Here is a 23,461-nt window from a genome sequence, read left to right on the forward strand (position 1 = left end):
CACATCGTGCTAATAATGGCTCTAAGCACTGTGGGACTTAACTTCTGAGGTCATCAGTCCCCTAGAACTTAGAACTATTTAAACCTAACTAACCTAAGGACATCACACACATCCATGCCCGAGGCAGGATTCGAACCTGCGACCGTAGCAGCTGCGCAGTTCCTGACTGAAGCGCCTTGAACCGCTCGGCCACAACGGCCGGCGCACATCTTGCTTCCTCTGTGAAATTCCTATAGCCAGAGACAGATTGGTAGTTTGTTTGTCCAATGTCAGCTTTACTGTTTTTCCGATAGAAGTGGCGTCCTCATGGTACCAAGTCGTACATAACCTTCTGCCCACCAACGTTCGACATTTTTGTATTTTGCCTTGTGCGACAGACCGAAGTAGTCATTGCCTTGAAAAGGATACTTTATGCAATCAACTGGCCGCGTACAGACACAGACATTGGGATTCGATTCGCCGACATTTGGCCTTTATCGCCAGAACGACGGAAGCGGCGATCTCCAGTGAGATTCTCCTGCGTCCCAATTCAGTCTTCTTTCGCAGAATGAAGAACAATACAGTTATGTGGCTTGTCGTGGTGGGAAGCTAGTATGACCCGACTCTTGTGCCTTTCGCCAGTACTTATTTACGGCTCATTGGAGTTGCAAAGGATCCCACGCCATCGCCAGTGTGCTGTACTTGGTATTTAGTTGTCAAGAAGTTGGATGAAGTGTGGAATCACATTTCTGTTCGAATGCTTCATTCCTGTTATATTGCTTTCGGTAAAAGTGACAAAAAAAGTTAAAGGAATATTGAGCTTCATGTCCCGTGAACATCGATGTCATCAGAGACGGAGCGCAAGCTCGGACTGTCTCGAGGATGGGGGAAGGAAAAAGGTCATACCCGTGAAAAGCAACCATCCCCGCATTTACATGGAGCAGTTTAGGGAAATCACGGAAAACCAAAGTCTGGATGACCGGACGATGGTTTGGACCGCCATACTACCGACTGCGCCACCTGGATAGAAAAAAATAAAAATTCTTTTGAGTTAACTGGTCCTCTTCGTATTTCCATCATGGTCCCTTTGTAGGTGTATTGTTGGACAGTGTATTTTATTTTTGTGCCACTGTGTGTCTTGTTTCTTTGGTTTCATTAGTAAACAATAAACAAAAATTTTTGTTGGAGACCGTTGGAAATGATTTTTTTTCTTTTCTGGGTGGTGGTTTGAAAGAAAAGCACGCAATACTCGCCTTCCGGAGGACGACTGTTAAAATCTCCGTCTGGCCACTCTGATTTTGTTTTTCTGTGATTCCTCTAAGTCATTTAAGGAAAATGATGTGATGAGTTTTTTGAAAGGAGCATAGTCGAATTTCTTCCCTATTCTTGCTTAATCAGAGCCTGCTCTCCGTCTCTAATGTCTACGGGACATTAAACACTAGTCTTAACTTTTTGCTTGTGGTGAAGTAGTATTTGAAGGTATCAGCTATTATGGGCTATAGCCGGTCAAAAATAAGTTTCATTACTTAGGCTGATACTGTTTTGTACTGTATATACTGTTATGATATACGTAGTGGGTTTATTGACAGCATTGCCAGTAATATTCTGAAGATAGAATTGTTCGTGCCTACCGTCATTTATGTGCATGCTGTAATCCATAACCCTATGATTCGTTTGCGATTAAGCTGTGATTGTATTTAAATTGAGTATCGGTGTAGTTCCTCAATTGACAAGGAACCCTCGAGTGCGAGGTCACAAAAGGCCACTGATGTTTATACATTCGACGCCACACATATCGTCTACCATGCAATCACAGTATTGACTGCTAATGTCAACAGGGGGCGCGTTGGAGGTATTCAATGGTGAGCTCAGCATGAGGGTACGGAGTGTAGTTGTACTGCTTACTCAGCGAGTAACTCACAACAGTGTGACACTATTAGTGGCTAGCAATGATAACAATAATCAAAGCAAACGTTGCGTTATATCTGCAACAGTTGCCGAAGTTGATATTTCGTCAGGAAAGAATCCAAGGAATTTTGCAGAGCGAGAAAGAAGAGGCAGATGAAATATAGGCGTTTCTTCAGGATGAATCCGCGGAAAGTTTGGTGTCGTATACGCTCGACTGTGTGGACAATGTATATGACGAGTACAACGATTACGATACGTGCTTAACAAGTGAAAGTGATGTTGAAGTGGGTGTCGAGACATGTAGTTCATCATCCTTATCTGACTGGGAGCCACAAATAACGTCTCTAATGAAACGTAGTAGCAGACAATCGTTGTCGAAGGAGAGAGTGATAAACAGAATTACGTACACGGATCATCTGCAGCATATTAAAAAAAAAAACCAATTATGAACATCGTTCGAATAAGTCCACAGCAGTATGACCGTGTAGTGCGTAACAAAAGCTATCGATATTCAAGTGAAGACAAGGTGCACTTGCTACAAAAACTAGTGTTTGCACGTTTCAAGGATACTCGAGAGAGTTTACATAATTTTCATAACAGTGACTTACTGCGTTATGCGTATCAAATTGCACTCGACATAAATTACAGTAATTTCAGGGGAAGCAGTGGATGGTTGCATAGCTTCAAACTGATTTAGAATTGTAAGACAAGAAGGCGACCATGGTGAAGAAGTGGGATTTAGAGAAGATAAGATCCAACAAAGAACAAATTACAGAAATGCTGTCTCTGTAGTTTCTAAACACATTACGAGACAAGAAAGCACCTGATAATGCCAACGAGTACTGGAATATGCTGAAAGAAGGAATCATTAAAGCAGGACAGCAAAATATAGGATATGTAAAAGGGAAAAGGTAAAAAAAAAAAACCGTGGGTCACACGAGAAATGATATCCAAGATGGAGGAGAGAAGAAAATTGAAAACCAAGAACACTGAAGATGCAAGAAAGATATACCGAAGGTTAAATAATGAACTGCGAAGAGAAACAGAGCAGGCTAGGAAAAAATGGCTAAAAGAGGAATGTGTGAAATTGAAGAACTGGACAGGAAGGGAAGATACGACTTACTATACATCAGAGTAAAGACTATGACATGGGAACAAAACAGAGCAGGAAGTGCTACTATGGAAATTTTGAGTAAAGACGAAGATGTAGTGTACAGAGATGGGAAGAATATATAAAAGAGCTATATGACACAAGTAGCAAACCAGAAACTCTGGAACTTGAATCACACAACAGTGTAAGTGATGACGAGAAAGGACCAACCATCATAATGGAAGGAGTCAAGTCTGCCATAGCTGCAATGAAAAATGGCAAAGCGGTAGGTACAGATACAATACCGGGAGAAATACTAAAATGCTTGAACCACGATGGAATAAGAGAAATATTGAGGTTATATAATAAAATATATGACAGTGGTGAGTGGTCTGAGGTCTTTCTGACAACAGTAATGATTCCATTACCGAAAAAACAAGGAACCAAGAAATGCAGCGAGCACAGGACAATCGGCCTCATTTCACATGCCGCCAAAGTGATGAAGTAATGGAGGAGAATCTTGGCGAGAAGCAGTTTGGCTTTAGACGGAATACGGGCACCAGAGATGCAATAGGGCTCCTACGAATCTTGGGAGAAAGGTTTATTGAAAAAGGAAGAGACCTATATATGTGCTTCATCGATCTAGAAAAGGCATTTGACAATGTGGTTTGGGACAAGCTGGCGACTTTAATGAGGGAAAAGAGAGTGGACTGGAAAATCAGAAGACTTATAAACTCATTATATCTTAATCAAAAAGTTTCAGTTAAAATGCCAGGAGAAAGTACAAACTGGATCAGACTAGGAAAAGGAGTAAGACAAGGATGCTGTTTATCCACTTGGAAAATATGATTGACCAATGCTCATTAGATGATAAAGGAGTAGAAATTGGAGGAAGAAGAGTAGGGTGTTTGAGATTTGCTGATGACATGGTCCTTCTAGCCACAGGGGAAAAAGAATTACAGGATTTTGTGGACACCATTGCAACTAACCGAAAAAAATATGGAATGAAAATTAACACAAATAAAACAAAAGTATTGGCGCTAGGAAAAAATAAGGAAATAAAAATTGTGCTGAATGGAGAAATACTAGAACAGGTGCAACATTTTAAATATCTTTGAAGCAGGATAGACACCGACTGGAAGTGCACCACGGAAATTAAAACAAGGGTAGCAATGGCAAAAGAGTCGTTTTATAAGAAAAGGGGAATTTTCTGCAGCGGTCTGGACAGAGAACTCAGGAAGAGACTCATAAAATGTCTTGTATGGAGTGTTCTTCTATATGGTGCTGAAACATGGACTATGAGGAAAATAGACAGAGAAGGGCTGGAGGCTTTTGAGATATGGACAGGGCGGAAGATGGAAAGAATAAGTTGGATGGACAGAGCAAAAAATTAAGAGGTACTGAGAAGAGTGGGAGAGAAAAGACAGTTACTAGATGTAATAAAGAGAGGAAAAAAGAAATTGGATTGGGCATATATTAAGAAATAATGACAGACTGATAAAAACAGTTTTAGAAGGTTATGTAGAAGGGAAACGGAAGCGAGGAAGGAAGAGATTCCAGATACTGGATGATATGATGGACGGCACAACATACAGCAGCCTTAAGAAGGAAGCAATGGATCGCAGAAAATGGAGAGGTAAAGGACCTGCTAATATAGCAGATAACTGATGATAATGATGAAGACAATGACATTTCAAACAAAGCGCCGACTTGACGATGCACAGCAAACTGCGGAATCAGCTAGAAAATTTGTAGATGAGTTAAGCAAACTTAGCCCGTATTTCAGTAAGGAATTTGTTTTCAGTTCCGTTGAATTAGAATTTGAAGAGGAGAGTCATATGAAAGGAGCCCTGGAAATCGGAGGTACCAAGAGAGTTGTACCAAGATCAACTGACATCAGTGCCTTAACGCATTCGTATACAATTATGCCGACTCTTAATCTGGTTGGCGAATTGAATGGAAACGTATTTACTGTTCTGCGAGAAGTTGGAGGGGCAATGCTCCCTTTGATTCTTTCTCGTGTGCTTGAGCTTACAAAGACAGTAGGGAATATTTACGACACAGCACGCAAGAGGGGGAAAATGGGTGTTAGGAGGACTACAACTATGGTATGAGCACTGCTTTTGGCCAATAGCTGGTCAAAATAAACTTACTTTTGCTTGATTTCTGCTCTGTGTACGAATATCATACTCCTTTAGAGAAAATTATCCTTCACGAAAAGTTTGTGATATTGCAGCTCATACCAACTGGAAACACTGGAAAATTCAGTCTCTCGATGTTTGTTTTTTACGTGCCTGTAAAATGTATTTTCGCAGTAACTGCAGCTATGCCTTAATGGAAACCCAGTTTCATGATAATCTCCATGACAGATTACTTCGCTTTCAATAGCAAGCCATCACATTCCATCAGTTCCCATCACCCCGTTGCACCAAAATGATTATGTATGCATTCTTCCAATCCATATGTGGCATACAGCAAACCAGTGCTTAACAGTATTGGTTAAAAACAGTCTTGGTTGCAATTTGCTTTGTACCTGAGCCCCCATTTTATTCTGTTACTCGCTCCTGTGAACGCGAATGCGTTATGCGAATCTTGGTGTCTCTCGCGTCCATCTTGAAAAGGTAACCTAAAGATGCCTAAATAAGGCGAAACACGTCGTTGAAAAATATAAAAAAGCTAAAAATACTAAAATTGCAACCAAGACTGTTTTTAACCAATACGATTATATATGCATTCTTTAAGAGTTAATACCTAGCTGAGCGTTTTGCACGGTTTTTAACTCCCAAGGAGTTGGCCCTCGATCTTGATGGTGTGAAACTATGTTATCACTGTGGCACGCCATTTTCTATTAGGTGTTCATAGTGTAAGTTAATGGTTTGTTTTGAACATTTCTTGAATGTCGACGATGTCCATTTTGTGGGTGTAAGACATACATCCCACAGAAAGGTGCACTTTCCGGCCACTTATTTTCAACCATCCTCCGGATGTAGATGGTGAGACATTAGCAGCAAATATTTTTCCTGTCATAATTGTTAACACAACACTTTCAAACGAGCATTACTAACGGTTGAACTTGCAGCCTCGCACACAAGGGGTTCTCGTGAGACATTCGGATCAGCTGCAGCTTTTACTTTGCCTATACCAAATTAAGCAAGTATTTTCATAAGGAAGCTGGTCTGTGACTATTCACGGTTAATGTTTAGGTATGCCTGTATTTAGGTGGACTGCCAGCCGGTGTGGCGGTGCGGTTCTAGACGCTTCAGTCTGGATGTGTGTGATGTCCTTAGGTTAGTTAGGTTTAAGTAGTTCTAAGTTCTAGGGGACTGATGAACACAGATGTTAAGTCCCATAGTGCTCAGAGCCATTTGAAACATTTAGATGGAGTGACCTTTTTTCACTTCTGCTTGTCAGCAATATGATTTTCAGAGTTAGGACGTATTTTGTATGTCCGATGCGCTGCGTCTCTGAGATTTAAGAGCAGTTTTACACCAGTCAGTTAAGGGGCGAGTTGTTTCTCTCTAAAGGGAGTATATTTATCATGCATTCGAGAACGTAAATTTATTAAATATACCGTGAAGTTCGTAGTTTATGCCCGGGAAAACACTGGAAGTAATATCGTCAACTATTTATTGCAAGTTCAGAAACACAGATGCCTGAAGGTCGTGTATGTAGTGATTTACTGTTTCTTTCTTGGACATTCAAGTCAGTACATCGCGAAATTCATATCGTGGACAGACATATGAGGTGCAATTGTTTAGCCGGCCGGAGTGGCCGAGCGGTTAAAGGCGCGACAGTCTGGAACCGCACGACCGCTACGGTCGCAGGTTCGAATCCTGCCTCGGGCATGGATATGTGTGATGTCCTTAGGTTAGTTAGGTTTAAGTAGTTCTAAGTTCTAGGGGACTTATGACCACAGCAGTTGAGTCCCATTGTGCTCAGAGCCATTTGAACCATTTTTTTGCAATTGTTTGACGGCTTCATTACAAATATATAGGTGAGAGTCCATCCACTGTCGGTATGATGGAAAGCTGGAGTTACATTTGAAGAAGAAATAGTTCCTCACTCAAGAAACAATATGCTGGAATTTCAAAAGCGGAGGAATTGTTGTACAGAACATTCATGTTAGTGTCACCGACAACAATTATATGCTCATATCTCGATTCGAAAACTGAGGGGACTCCTACGTGTTTTCGGAGGTTTTGTAGAGAATACAGATTAGGCATTTTCTGTTAATCCAGATGATCTGTTCGAATGGCTCTGAGCTATATGGGACTAAACTTCTCAGGTCATCAGTTCCCTAGAACTTAGAACTACTTAAACCTAACTAACCTAAGGACATCACACATATCCATGCCCGAGACAGAATTCGAACCTGCGACCGCAGCGTCACGCGGTTCCAGGATGTAGCGCCTAGAACCGCTCGGCCACTCCGACCGGCCAAGTTGATCTCTGTGAACACATAGTCCACTACTTTATCTTCATTATTTTCGGACGTGTGTAGCTCGATAGGTAATAGATCAGAGCTTATGTATACCTCTGCTCCACCCCTCGTCTGTTACAAACAATGTAACGAATAATTTAGTAACTAAGGCAGTTTCCCGGCAAAAATAATGTAGCACGTTTCTGGAATAGATAGAGAATAAGATCTGTTATGCAGTGGCTATTCCTGGACGTCCAAACGTAACAATTCCACCTCCTGAATCGCTGACGTAGAGATCTGGCGCCGTCGTTGCATCGCCAGTGGAGAGCAACAAAGTGAAAAGCTCCAATTCCGCGCAGAGTTCGCGCTTTCAGGGCAAAGTTAATGAAATGAAATCTCAAACGATATGGCCCGGCACGCTTCATTCATTCATTTTCCGACTTGGGGCTACAGCTCGTCGCACAATGGCGCCTAACTTGGTGTTATTGTGCGAACGTCCAGCTGCCAAGACAATGGCGCGTTGTTCCCGGAGCGGGGCGCTGCAGCTTTTCTCTCTCTCTCTCTCTCTTTCTCTCTCTCTCGAACGGGACGCCGGGTCGCAAACTTGTCGAATATGACGAATGGCCTCGGGGCAACACCGGCGCAAGTGACGCGTGTTTGGAGCAACTGGGACAGACCGTCAACTGCCTAGGGTTGATAACTGTGTTGTTTCCCGAGAATAAAGAATGGTATGACAGCTCGCGACGTAATTAACAGTGGTTACGGTTACTACAACCCACACCACAGTTGGGAAACGGGGCGAAATTTCTAGTAGTTTACTGTCGAGATTTTCACAAATGTTTTATTCGTATCTTACAGAAACTAGTAGTACGGCAATAAACAGCCTTTTAAACACGCCGTTATTGGCAATCAAGTAATTTATAGCAATACAACAATTAAAAAAATTTTTTTTAGAAACACAGAGGCTAACAGTACGGCAATTAACTACCTTTTAAAACACGCCGCTAACGCCAATCAAAGTAATTTATAGCAGTACAACAATTTAAAAATATTTAAAGAACATTAGTAAACAGGATACTACAGTAAATACAGAACTTTGTTAATAAAGTACGGTGAGGTAGTGAAGCAACCAACACCACCATTAAAAAAATTAAACAGGTCTCAGCAAACACACGATTAATGGCAATAAAAGGAATTTACAAACTTGGAGGAACTTAAAAAAAATTTGAAACAAAAGTGTCCTGGAATATCGTTAGAACATAACAGATATGACGGACCCGTGTAAGGCGGCCACAAATCACCCACTCAGGGATGCTCAGGCTAGACAGAATACTGACCAGTTTAAATACGCCCGTAAACACGATTGCCACTCTCAGGCTGGTCACTGCACCGACTTTTAACCAACGAAAACTTGTTATAAGATGGCGTAACTTGCTAACAGAATTAGAGCTAACCTCGTGCAAGGAAACATTACACCACACAGTCCTGAATGAGCTACCACATGATCAACCAACAAGAAGTATGAATTTACTCATAACCCACGACAGAATAGCGAAACAATTAAACTGCCAAACTACACCTCCCATCGGACAGTAACGAGAGGAGGAGGAAAGATCACTGTCTTCAATTACACCGGTGCCAGGGACAGGAAACCCGGTCGCCGGAGGCCACAAGGCAGAAGAGACGCTGGTTGGTTGGTTGGTTGGTTTTGGGGAAGGAGACCAGACAGCGTGGTCATCGGTCTCATCGGATTAGGGAAGGATTGGGAAGGAAGTCGGCCGTGCCCTTTCAGAGGAACCATCCCGGCATTTTCCTGAAGTGATTTAGGGAAATCACGGAAAACCTAAATCAGGATGGCCGTACGCGGGATTGAACCGTCGTCCTCCTGAATGCGAGTTCAGTGTTTAACCACTGCGCCACCCCGCTCGGTCAAGAGACGCTGGTTACACAAAATTATTACTTAATGATTAAACCTTCCACGAACATAACTTGCAATTATGCTCGAACAGGCAGTACACGACCTCCGATGGCAAGGATCCACACATCCGACCGCGCGCGCGTCGCCAGCGTACCCAACACACCACGGTCACGCGACAACACGCTCTGTTACCGGAGTTCACGTCTTCTCTGCAACGTTGACGGGTAGTGACCGCTCCTTCCTGTTAGGTGTCTCCTTTTAAACTCCAGTGTTGAAATGGAGGATTTAAAGAAGCTTGTTAACGTCCCACCAAGGCGAAATGAACAGCAACTACTCGTGGGGCGATTCTGTATACAGCCAACACGCGGGGAGCTCTTCCGTCAACTCGACCCGCTCGTTACACACAACCGACATACATCACGTGGCGTCTCGGTACAACCGACCACGCCTGCTTCGCGCTGGAGAGCCTCTCTGCCCTCCCGTATCCACCAGACTCTCTCTGAGCGCAACGCCCCTCCTTCCGCGCCACCACAAGAGGTTACAACCGGTCAAAGTTCGGAAGCAAAAGGCAGATATCGATAGCAGAGGGAAAAGACAACCAAGCAGCCACTCAATGACAGACAATATATCAAACAAACATATCAGGGGAAGAAAAGGAAAACCAATGCAATGTAAACACAAGGTGTAGCACGAGTCGATACACGGCTCAGTAATTCTCATGCTTTATCTTGTGGTACTACACCTTGCAATGTTCCCATTATCAAGCTTCATATGAAAACTGAATACAAGTAAAATGCTCAGATATCCTGCAGTTTCTGATAAGTATCCAGACAACAACAAGTGGACGTTTCTGTCGCCCTTCGACTTCATAGCGTATTGACGTCAGCTGGCGACACTTTGGATGAGGTGTCTGAATGTATATGGAGTACCCACTCTTGCTCAAGAGCCGAAACCGGAGAAGGTACTGGTGTTGGACACAAAGATCTGGACCGATGTCACCTTTTTGATTCATGCCATAGGTGGGGACTCTGAGCAATCCACTCCATTTCAAGAATACTATTGTCCGCAAACCATTGCCTGAAAGATGGACGTTGACGACAGAGTGCATTCGTCGTGCTGATTCAGTCATCACCTCCGAACGGTCCCTCTACTGCACATAATAATGTGTTCATGACCTTCAGCATTCTTTTCTAAAGTGCAGTAAGGGCGTCACGTCGCAACCAGGAAAAACACGCAAATATCGCAACACTTTAATTTTATCCATATTTTGCTGCTTAAAAGTATTCAAAACATTGGATATATGAATTAACAAACGCCTTTTGTCACAGCTTTTTCGTGTTTTATTAACTACACGATTCATTTCGGAACCTATGGATCCATCGTCAGGTGTAATTTCTTTTAATGCAAGTTTCATTTCTTCTCCTGAATGAGTTCAGCATACACAAAAACCGCACATACACAGGCATAACACTGGACAACTCATCATGCCATCCCACCACACACTGGACTCGCATTCGGAAGGACGACGGTTCAATCCCGCGTCCGGCCATCCTGATTTAGGTTTTCCGTGATTTCCCTAAATCACTCCAGGCAAATGCCGGGATGGTTCCTCTGAAAGGGCACGGCCGACTTCCTTCCCCATCCTTCCCTAATCCGATGAGACCGATGACCACGCCATCTGGTCTCCTTCCCCGAACCAACCAACCACCCAACCACCACACAGACACATGCTCCATTTAGGTCCATGCTACACAGTGTACACTCGCTTGATTTAAAAGAAAACACTGTCAAGAATGAAATAGATACAATAAAGAGCATTGCCATAAGCAATGGCTACACAGCCAGAACAATTGACAATTTACGCAGACAAATACACAAAAGCAAGACAACGAATGGACACACTATGAAAGAAGAGAAAATATTAGCCAGTATCCCATACCTGGGCTCCATTTCCAATAAATCGCCAACCTTTTCAGAAAAACATATGTAACAGTTGCATTCTCATCCTACTCATCCATAATGTAATATCAAATACACAAACATACAACAACAACGGAGTGTACAAAGTATCATGCCCCAGTTGTCCTGTCTAGTATGTAGGGAAAACAGGCAGAAACTTCAAGACCCGTTTTCAAGAACATGTAGATGCTTTCAGGCTCAAGAATTTCGAAAAATCAATCATTGCACAACATATGTTGGAAACGAAACATGTCATCAACAGTCTAGAAAACAATTTGGTAATACTACATAACGAACCCTATGGTAAAACCCTAAGTCTGTTAGAACAACTCGAGATATACCTCCACAAAATCGAAATACCAGAATTAGTGTTAAATGAACAAACAGATTTCACAAGCAATAGTTATTTAAGTAATTTTAAAGATCTATTCTACAGTTATTTCTTGCATATGTCAATTGTTTAATAGTTATATCTTCAGTGCTACAAATAAATTCATCTTTGACAGCACCATGCGCAAAAACATCTGTGAAGTGTTTATAAACATGCGTGTGCAAATGTACATCCTGAATGAAGTGACATGTACTAAAACGACGGAGAAACGAATATTTGCCAGTACTAAAACGTTAAACATGATTTCCTTGGATCATGTAATAAGTTTATACTGTTCATTTTCCACTATTTTGCACATATTTTCCTCGTTCGACTTACGAAATTTATTACCGTGAAAAATTCATAACCTAACATTAAACCTTTTTGTGACAGGAATATGCATTTCAACTCATTCAGGAGAATAAATAAAACATGTATTTACACAAATTACACCCGACGATGGACCCACAGGGTCCGAAATGCATCGTGTTGTTAATAAAACACGAAAAAGTTGTGACTGAAGGCGTTGTTTAATTGATACGTCCAATATCGTAACACTGTTTGGCACTACACGCGATAGCAGTTAACGTTCTCCAAGTATTCACCAAACCAACACCCTTTCACTGGATTGCCAGAGGGTATGACGTCATTCATCATGTCCCACAAGTCGTTTCCAGTCCTCCACCGTCCATAACATCACCTCTAGCATGCTTAACACAGATGACAGAAACGTGTGGCTTATTTTACCCCATTCTAAGTTCCTGCACTTAGTCATTATCTTAGCTAGGCTGGCGGTAGCACTTCTGAACTCATGAGTGATACCTTCAGTTGATGTCACGCAATTTTTTTCAACCAGTGCAATGCTCGTTGGTTCCCGCCTGTCAGGACTTGAGATCTCCTTCGTCTTTGTTTAGCTCCGCTTGTTCCTCACCGTTTACACACACTAAGTCGACTTCTACAGATCTAGAATTGAAATGTCTCTGATGAATTTGTTAATCAGGTGTCGTCCAATGACTAGGCCACATTCAGAGCTTTCCTCGCCGATTCGTTCTGGTGTTAACAGCTTTCTTGCCTTCCTTTGCACTGGTGAGTTCGCCTCTCGAGACGTCTAGTGTTCAACTGTCAATTACGTAGGGGTGTTTGGATTCGTTCTATCAGATAGTATAGGTACTGTAATTGTAACAACCTTAATCGGTAAAAGAACAAACAGTTTTGCATTTGTTGACAGTTGATGTTTTGTCAGGGTTCCATATCGACCTGGGTGCCAAGTTCTTTGAGCGACCGACTTTCGGTGATTAGATTAGATTAAATTGAGTGTAGCTTTCGTTGCATATTTCCATACTGCGAATATCCTTAACGATGTAGAACATCCTGTATGTTTACCTGAAATAGCATTAATGTGAGACACCACAGAACCCCAAATCCGTGACTCCGGGGGATAAACTTTTGTTGTGATCGTTAGTTGCCTAGTGTTACACGTCCACAATATCTTACGATTGATATGTTTTTTAACCTTTTGCATAGCAAGCAGAAATTTAGAGCAAAGTTTATTACTGTTGAGCACAACTAGTATGAGTACTACATACTGAACTACACCACTGGTCACTTAAGTGCTACACCAGGAAGAAATGCAGATGATAAACGGGTATTCATTGGATAAATATATTATACTAGAACTGACATGTGATTACATTTTCACGAAATTTGGGTGCATAGAAATCAAACCAACTCTGGCCGTAATAACGGCCGTGATACGCCTGGGCATTGAGTCAAACAGAGCTTGGATGGCGTGTACAGGTACAGCTGCCCATGTAGCTTCAACACCATACCACAGTTCATCAAGAGTAGTGACTGGCGTAGTGACGAGCCAGTTGCTCGGCCACCATTGACCAGAAGTTTTCAATTGGTGAGAGATCTGAAGAATGTGCTGGCCAGGGCAGCACTCGAACATCTGCATCCAGAAAGGCCCGTACAGGACCTGCAACATGCGGTCGTGCATTATTCTGCTGAAATGTAGGGTGTCGAAGGGATCGAATGAAGGGTAGAGCCACGGGTCGTAACATATCTGAAATGTAACGTCCACTGTTCAAAGTGCCGTCAATGCGGACAAGAGGTGACCGAAACGTGTAACCAATGGCACCCCACACCATCACGCCGGGTGATACGCCAGTATGGCGATGACGAATACACGCTCCCAATGTGCGTTCACCGCTATGTCGCCAAACACGGATGCGACCATCATGATGCTGAAAACAGAACCTGGATTCATCCGAAAAAATGACGTTTTGCCATTAGTGCACCCAGGTTCGCCTTTGAGTACACCATCGCAGGCGCTCCTGTCTGTGATGCAGCGTCAAGGGTAACCGCAGCCATGGTCTCCGAACTGATAGTCCATTCTGCTGCAAAAGTCGTCGAACTGTTCGTGCTAATGGTTGTTGTCTTGCAAACGTCCCCATCTGTTGACTCAGGGATCGAGACGTGGCTGCACGATCCGTTACAGCCATGCGTATAAGATGCCTGTCATCTCGACTGCTAGTGATACGAGGCCGTTGGGACCCAGCACGGCGTTCCGTATTACCCTCCTGAAGCCACCGATTCCATATTCTGCTAACAGTCATTGGATCTCGACCAACGCGAGCAGCAATGTCGCGATACGATAAACCGCAATCGCGATAGGCTACAATCCGACCTATATCAAAAGTCAGAAATGTGATGGTACGCATTTCTCCTCCTTACACGAGGCATCACAACTACATTTCACCAGGTAACGCCGGTCAGTTACTGTTTGTGTATGAGAAATCGGTCGGAAACGTTCCTCATGTCAGCACGGTGTAGGTGTCACCACCGGCGCCAACCTTGTGTGAATGCTCTGAAAACCTAATCATTTGCATATCACAGCATCTTCTTCCTGTCGGTTAAATTTCGCGTCTGTAGCACGTCATCTTCGTGGTGTAGCAATTTTAATGGCCGGTAGTGTATATCACTTAATCTGTGTTGCCACCTTCGCAATAGCAGAAAGCCATCTAGAAAACCTACACAACTATATCTGGAACATCGTTCGCTTGCCGTGCAAGTCGATATCGAGTCAAGGCGCTGCCCACGACCTCCCACACAACGGCCCACATTCAACTGCCGCTGCTGCTTTACACTAGTAGTTACATGTAAGTTTATGTTCAATCTGTCACGTAGTCCATGTTTATAATCTAATATGCACGTCACAGTAACCTGCATAGTCAATCCCATTAACGCCGTATGAAAACTAAAGACAGAATTCGCTGCTGCCAATGATTTCACTGGCAACTAATTCTTCTTCTCCCTTCTTTTTCATAAGGTGATGGAGGCTTTTTATTTTCTGCAGCCTTGGGAGCTAACTTTATCGGGCTCTTGGCAGGGGAGTTAACCTAGAAGGATCGATGTGTCATAAACCTGTATGGCGCTGAACGCCATCTTTGCACAGATTATGAGGGGGAAATAACTGCCTCCCGTGTCTGCACAGCATGAGCGTAGGAGAGGGGGAACTGCATTCTATAAGAACTCCATCGTGCAAGATGCTAAAAAGAATCCTTTTGGCTAGATAAGATCTGAAGGCTAGATGGAAAACACAGAGCTTCTGACCGTGAGACCACTGTCATGCAGCGGAGGAATATTTGTTTAAATCGGTGTAACGGGATCTGTGATGGGCCCACAGTAATTGTTGCAGTAGAAGACTCGATATTCCCAAGTGTGTCTATGTGCAAGGCTTTCGACTGGCCGGATTTGAAATCAGCCATGATGTGGGAGAGATTTTTTGCCTTACTTCACACAGGATACCATTACTAGTTAACCATGACTACGTCCGTGAAAGTAAGAAATTATTAAACTTCTTTATAAAATTGTTATTGACTGGAACTCGCAAGGTCTGCTGTAATTGGCTGGCGAGATTAGTGCACTGGCAGAACCAGCTAAGTTTCGTAGAGTGAAATGAAAACACCCTTGCTGCAGGCACGTTGAAGAGTACACTTGCTTCATGTATGCCGTCAAGAACGCTCTTCATTTTGGGCAGCCGCAGACAGAGATGTCCCCTACTTTGGCCATATCCACCATTCAGTTTTATATTGTGCTTTCATGTGTCCTCCCACCGTTGGCAAGGCTATGGTTTATATTTTAAATCCTTGTCCAGTCATTGAATGCATATTTGCTTCATTCAGTGGATAAATTATTTTGTTTGATGTCTTACGGCAATTGTTATAGTGCTCGCTATTTTCCTTTTGTTGTTCGATGAGTCTCTTCATGAACTGGAAATCGACTTGTAACATCTTAGGCATATGCTAATCATCTCAACTGACACTTAGTATAATGCCTGGGGAGAAGGCTTTTGATACCGTTCCTCACAAGCGACTATTAATGAAATTACATACATATGGAGTATCGTCTCAGTTGTGTGACTGGATTCGTGATTTCCTCTCAGAGAGGCCGCAGTTCGTAGTAATAGACGGTAAATCGTCGAGTAGAACAGAAGTGATATCTGGCGTTCCGAAAGATAGTGTCATAGGTCCTCTGCTGTTCCTGATTTACGTAAATGATCTAGGTGATAACCTGAGCAGTCCCCTTAGATTGTTGACAGATGACGCTGTAATTTACCGTCTAGTAAAATGATGGTGCGAAAAGTCGCAATTGGCACTAAACAAAGAAAAGTGCGAGGTCAACCACATGGGTAGTAAAGGAAATCCGATAAATTTAGGGTATACGAAAAATTGCACAAATCTAAGGGCTGTCAATTCGACTAAATACCTAGGAATTACAATTACGAGCAACTTAAATTGGAAAGACCACATAGATAATATTGTGGGTCAGGCGAAACAAAGATTGCGCATTGTTGGCAGAACACTTAGAAGATGCGACAAACCCACTAAAGAGACAGCCTACATTACCCATGTCCGTTCTCTGCTGGAATATTGCTGCGCGGTGTGGCATCCTTACCAGGTAGTATTGACGGAAGAAATCGAGAAAGTGCAAAGAGGGGCAGCTCGTTTCGTGTTATCGCACAATAGAAGTGAGAGTGTGACTGATATGATGCGCGAGTTGCGGTGGCAGTTACTGAAACAAAGGCGGTTTTCTTTGCGGCGAGATCTATTTACGAAATTTTAATCACCAACTTTCTCTTGCGAATGCGAGAATATTTTGGTGATACCCACCTAAGTAGGGAGAAACGATCATAATAATAAAATAAGATAAATCAGAGCTCAAACGGAAAGATTTAGTTGCTCCTTTTTCCCGCCATTCGAGAGTGGAATGGAATAGAATTACTATGAAAATGGTTCGATGAACCTTCTGCCAGGCACTTAAGTGTGAATTGCAGAGTAACCATGTACATGTAAGTCTCTTGTAATTTAAGCTAAACTGATGCGCAGTTAAGAGATAATCCAGCGCATCAAATGGTTCAAATGGCTTTGAGCACTATGGGACTCAACTGCTGTGGTCATCAGTCCCCTAGAACTTAGAACTACTTAAACCTAACTAACCTAAGGACATCACACACACCCATGCCCGAGGCAGGATTCGAACCTGCGACCGTAGCAGCAGCGCGGCTCCGGACTGGAGCGCCTAGAACCGCACGGCCACCGCAACCGGCCCAGCGCATCCAAATGATAGTAAGTGTCCCTTAGACATTGTCGATTCTGTTTACATGCAAATCATGTTTACAGTTGACTAGTTTCACCGCACTGAAGGGTTAAGAACTAACAATAACTAAAATTACTAAAAATATAACAAAATAAAAATCTAACAGTACGGTATAAATCTATATCCTCATACATACTCTGCAACCCACCGTAAGTTGTGTAGGGGAGGGTACTTTCAACAATACTGGTCACTTCTCTTCCTGTTCCAATTGCAAATAGAGCGAGAGGAAAACGACTATCTATGTGCCTCCGTATGAGCCCTAATTTTATGTATATTATCTTTGCGTTACGTGAAATGTACGTTGGCGGCAGTAGAATCGTTCACCAGCCAGCTTCAAATACCGGTTCTGTATATTTTCTCAATAGCTTTACTCGAAGAGACTGTCACCTTCCCTCCAAGGATTCTCATTTAGGCCCCCAAAGCATCTCTGCAATACTTCTGTGTTGTTCGAACCTACCGGTAACAAACTGGCAGCCCGCCTGTGGAATGCTTCAAAGTCTTCCTTTAATCCGACCTGGTGCGGAACCCAAGCACTCGAGCAGTAGTCAAGAGACGGTCGCACTAATGCCCTATATGTACTCTCTTTACAGATGAACCACACTTCCCTAAAATTCCTAATCAATCGAGGTCTACCATTTGCCTTCTCTACCACAATCTTTAGGTGCTTGTTACATTTCATATCACTTTGCAACCTTACGACAAGATACTTAACAGATGTGACTGTGCCCGCATCTCGTGGTCGTGCGGTAGCGTTCTCGCTTCCCACGCCCGGATTCCCGGGTTCGATTCCCGGCGGGGTCAGGGATTTTCTCTGCCTCCTGATGGCTGGGTGTTGTGTGCTGTCCTTAGGTTAGTTCGGTTTAAGTAGTTCTAAGTTCTAGGGGACTGATGACCATAGATGTTAAGTCCCATAGTGCTCAGAGCCATTTGAACCATTTTTGACGATGTGACTGTGTCAAGCAGCTCACTAATAATGCTGTTTTATTTCATTTACCTTACATATTTCTACATTTAGAGGTAGCTTCCATTCATCACACGAACTAGAAATTTTGCCTGAGTCATCTTGTATCCTCCTACAGTTACTCGTCTTCGACACCCTACCCTACACCACAACATCATCAGCAAACAACCGCAGATTGCTGCCCACCCTGTCCGCCAAATCATTTATGTGTTTAGTGAATAATAGTGGCGCCATCACACTTCCCTGGGACACTGGTGACGACACCATTGCCTCTGACAAGCACTCGCCGTCGAGGACAACGTACTGGGTCCGATCAGTTAAGAAGTCTTAGAGCCACTCTCATATTGGGAACCTATTCCATATATTCGTACCTTCGTTAAATGTCTGGACTGAAACACCGTGTCAAATGCTTTCCAGAAATATAGGAATATGGAATCTGTCATCCTTCAACCAACGTTCACAGTACGTCTTGTGAAAAATGGGCAAGCTGAGGTTGGCATGAGCGATGCTTTCTAAAACAGTTATGATTCGTGGACATGAGCTATTCGGTGTCTAGGAAATTTGCTGTATTCGAACTACAGCAGACCGACGTTAAGGATATTGGTCTGTAATTTTGCAGGTCCATTCTTTTACTCTTCTTGTACACAGGAGTCACCTGGGCTTTTCTTAAGTCGCTTGAAACCGACGTTCACGTATATTTTTCTTCAGGTCGCCAAAGATGTGTAAATCTCTCGGTGAAAGATTTGGTCCTTACGGAGGATGTTGCAGTGGTACCCAATCAGCGGAAGCCTTCGTCCGATCGGTAGTGTGGAGGCCGGCATTATGGTGCGACAGGATTGCTCCGGTCGACAATATTCCTCGGCGTTTCGATTTTATGGCGCGTCGCTGCACACTGATTGTGATTTCACGCTCGTCGTATTCGAAGAGCAGAGGACCACTGCTCGACCTTACCGGAACTTGTGGCAGCAGCCTTGGGTTTCTTTGGCGAGAGAGATGTGGGACGTTTCCACTGTTGGCTTGCCGTCTGCCCTCGAACTGTCGGAATGCTGGTGATTACTTTTTGTTAGAACCATTCCACGGTCACGTTGTGGCGGGTGTTCGGATTTCATTTGATTGTCCCTCATTGTACACCACTTACAGTGCGCCAGATACTTGTGGAACGTACCTTTCTGCCAAACGTGAAGAGAGGACTGATATTGAACACTTACCTAGATCTCCTCGCAAACGATGAAAGAGCCGTCAAATGAACCCCGAACTTTGTAAGAGGGTGCGGTTGTTATAATAAACTGAAAGATGGTTCAAATGGCTCTGAGCACTATGGGACTTAACGTCTTAGGTCATCAGTCCCCTAGAACTTAGAACTACTTAAACCTAATTAAGTTAAGGACATCACACACATCCATGACCGGATTCGAACCTGCGACCTAGCAGTCCCGCGGTTCCGGAATGCAGCGCCTAGAACCGCTCGGCCACTGCGGCCGGCTAAACTGAAAGTCCCTCTGTTTTTATGCTTGTATAGAGTATGGGCATGGAGGGTGAATCCCCTCCGCGTAGTTTCAGTCCAGAGCAACCACCAGAAAGGCCTCGCCCCTGCCCCCCTCCACCCCCCCCCCACGCCACGGCTTCCGCCTCCCCCAACCCCCCTTACTCCACCACTATCCTACTGTCACCACACAACTGAAAACCACCCATCCAACTTATCAATCAAGACACTGGACTTGTTTCAACATAGCCACCACAACTGGTCTCCTGGAACCGAAAAAAAAAAAACAAATATTTATGTTACTTCGTCTTAGCGACAACTTTTTTAATGTTCAGTAACCAAAAGGACTGATAATCATTCTAAATTACTTACATTATAATAAAAGGCCCAATCGGGGCTTAAAAACCAACTAAATACAAATAATCTTCGTACATCCATATTTAAACTGGATGAAGGTGGGACACAGTTGGTAGGGTCTATAATTTTTATTAAAAATGAAATTCCTCCAACTGTACTTAAGATTTTTTTTAGTAAAAAAAATCTTTTTTTTAATAACAAACTTAATAACAAATCTTAATTTTTAATACAAATACAAATAAATCCATTACGAAACCGTCAGGACAATACAAGGAAAGCTACGCTCATCAGTATTGCAAACGGAGCATTCTCAGCTACTGACCTGTCACTTTGATCTCCTACGCTAGCTGACACACTACTCTGAGAAGTATCAGATACCTTGAACTGTTGTGGCAACATTCCCATTTGGATTCACCTGTCATATAAGTAAGCCCTCTCTACATACATCCTGGTGAGCGTGGTCGGCATAACACACCGATGCTAAAAGACATCGTCTTAGTCCTTTCACAGCGCAGCGGAGACTATCTTTGTCCTTCATGCAATGCCCACAAAGCGTTAGTTTCAATGCTTGGCCGATATACGCAAGAAAAGATATGAGCGCAGTTCACGCGTCGCGTTCATCACAGATATTTCGTGCTGATTGCCAAATATTGGTTGACATACGAGAACGAAGACTGGATACCGCAGCAGGAGAATGATCCGACGCACCACAGCAGGCTTTGCAGCGACTGGAAAAGGGAGAAAGGTATGCAGGAGGTACTGAATTGGACCTCACAGTCGCCTGACGCTAATCATATTGCATATGTGTCACATAACAAAATGTTCCAAGGAAAAAAGATCTTCACTTTGTAACTGCTGTCAATGCAGATTCGACGCGCTTGAATGCCTCTTCCATTTGAATACGCGGGAAACCTGGTTTCAAGCATGCCTCGGAGATGCTATGCAATTATCGACGCTGCGGGTGAAAGTATTATTAATTATAATAGCATTTTTCTTTTGTTCATATGTGATATATTTATGTGGTTTAGTTCCTTGTGAAACACATTTTTCTACTGATTAATCCGACCACGATATTACTAAACAAATTGTAAATGATTGTTGCACGGAGCCATCTCTACAGCCACCTTTAGAGCAACCTAGCTGTATTCGAACATCAGTCCAGAATGCGGGACGTGGTAGAACATGTCACTACAGCCGTAAACGTCACCCATGAGACCTGACAGAGGGTCAGTCCCATAAAATGACGCTAGGAAAGTAGCTACCAGTGATAGCTGTAAGGCACTGTGAAATTTCCATCACAGTGCTTTTCCTGACAATGTTGAGGCGCATCGCGTTGTTCGCTAGAAAGTTGGGCCCATTATCAGAGATCGAAAAACAGTCATGGCAAGAATTCTAATAATCCGTTAATCTTTGAAAACCATTAGCAGAGCTATGGTAGCCGATGAGAAGGGCCGATGGCACAGGCATCAGGTGCACTGTGATGGTCTAAGCATTATACCGGAAGCCGGAGTACAGATAATGACGAAATACTAGCAACAAATAACATGTAGTGCCACTTCAGGTTCCGCATTCCAACGCCGACTGGAATTAGCAGAGAGGACAAAGTTGGACTTAAGCTCCAGAAACCACAAAGTGTTCAACCGTGTCTCTCGTATAGAGGAGCTACAGGACACGTTGTTTGTGGGTCGCAGTAAAACATACTGGACAGATAAAGGTAACTGTTACATTTTGCGAAAGTAGACTTGTCACATTTTTCCTACAATCTGGTGTGAGATAGCTGGTGTGCGAGACACTAACTGATTCTTAGAGGGAAGCAACGATGCTACATTTCCTGAAATCTGGTAAGGATCGCACCACCGCAAGTAGTTATCGCAATGTAGAACTAACCATTTGGATAGAAAAGACATTGAAACGAATGATCAACAGCTGATTAATATGGACTTTCTAAAGCAGAACCCTTCTAGTGGCATTCAGTGTGGCTTCAGTAAGTCTAATCCTACACTAGACACTCTAATACACCTAGAAGCAGCGATAAAAGAGGTTTTTTTTGGTTAGGTAGCACTTGTATTCATGCAATATCATCCAAAAACTGTACGGATCGGCTTCTGGCAGTGTAGTGCGACTTTGCATTCTGGACAGCATTTTACGTTCAGAGTTAAAGATGCACTGTGAACTGCGAGTTCAGGACAATGGTGTTACTCATGGGATAGTCTCAAGCGTCACCCTTTCCGCTATGGCCGTAAACAATACAGGAGTCCTGTCCGATGCTCCTCTTTCGTGGATGACTGTTTTTAGCACTGACTCGTCTTCCAGTCTTGACGACTACTCGACAACTTTGATTAATATTTGAAGGCTACAATCAAGGCATAAAATCATCGGCTTCAAATTTTTCCCGAACAAAATCTGTACGTCATTTTTAATGAAATGGTTCAAATGGCTCTAAGCACTATGGGACTTAACATCTGAGGTCATCCGTCCCCTAGAACTTAGAGCTAATTAAACCCAAGGACATCACACACATCCATGCCCTAGGCAGAATTCGAACTCGCGACCGTAGCAGTCGCGCGGTTCCACACTGAAACGCCTAGAACCGCTCGGCCACCATGTCCGGCCATTTTTAATCGTACAATTAGGGAACACACTTCTTATCTTCAAGGACTCAAGTGATGATTCTGACTCTCATCTTTGGTAACGCATTCACCTGGTTGCTAAATATGAATCATCTCAAAACAAGAGTCTCTTAGTGGCAGGTGCTGGGGATCAGAACGCTGCTCAGTGTTGTTATTCCTCTACAATTAAAAAAATGCCTTCCTGTCTTATTTTTTGTCGACGATGTATCACTTCCGTGTAGAGCTACATTTCAAACAAATACTTTCAGAATATACTTCGTGCCATTTAATTTGCATTCAAAAACGTCATAGCTCACGGCCAACAGCTGATTAATAATTTTTTATTACAACTTCTTTCAGGCCTCAGAGCATGATGAGCTATTTTAAGATATTTGAAACAACTCGCATGACAATATAAAACCTGTTGGGTTAAATAGCATAAAATCCATAACACGTCACTGTTGTCAAGTAATAAAACATATTACGTCGTCAAGAATAAAATTTACCAGACACTGTTAGTCTTCGTTCTATATTACAGTTTGGTTCCAACAACATACGTGACCATTCCTGGGGTTGAGCTGTGAGTTTTGTTTTGTTTTATCGTTTAAGAGCTGTCGGTGCAACCCGAAAAAATACCAAGTGGTTATAGTTAAAGTACAGCTGTTCCAGAAGGTCCATCGTGGGCTGTAATTATTGGATGGCAGCGAAACTTGATAGATACGCTAATGTTTTAATGTGGAATTGAT

The sequence above is a fragment of the Schistocerca piceifrons genome, chromosome 5 (assembly GCF_021461385.2).
Source record: "Schistocerca piceifrons isolate TAMUIC-IGC-003096 chromosome 5, iqSchPice1.1, whole genome shotgun sequence".
In the NCBI taxonomy this organism is placed as follows: Eukaryota; Metazoa; Arthropoda; class Insecta; order Orthoptera; family Acrididae; genus Schistocerca; species Schistocerca piceifrons.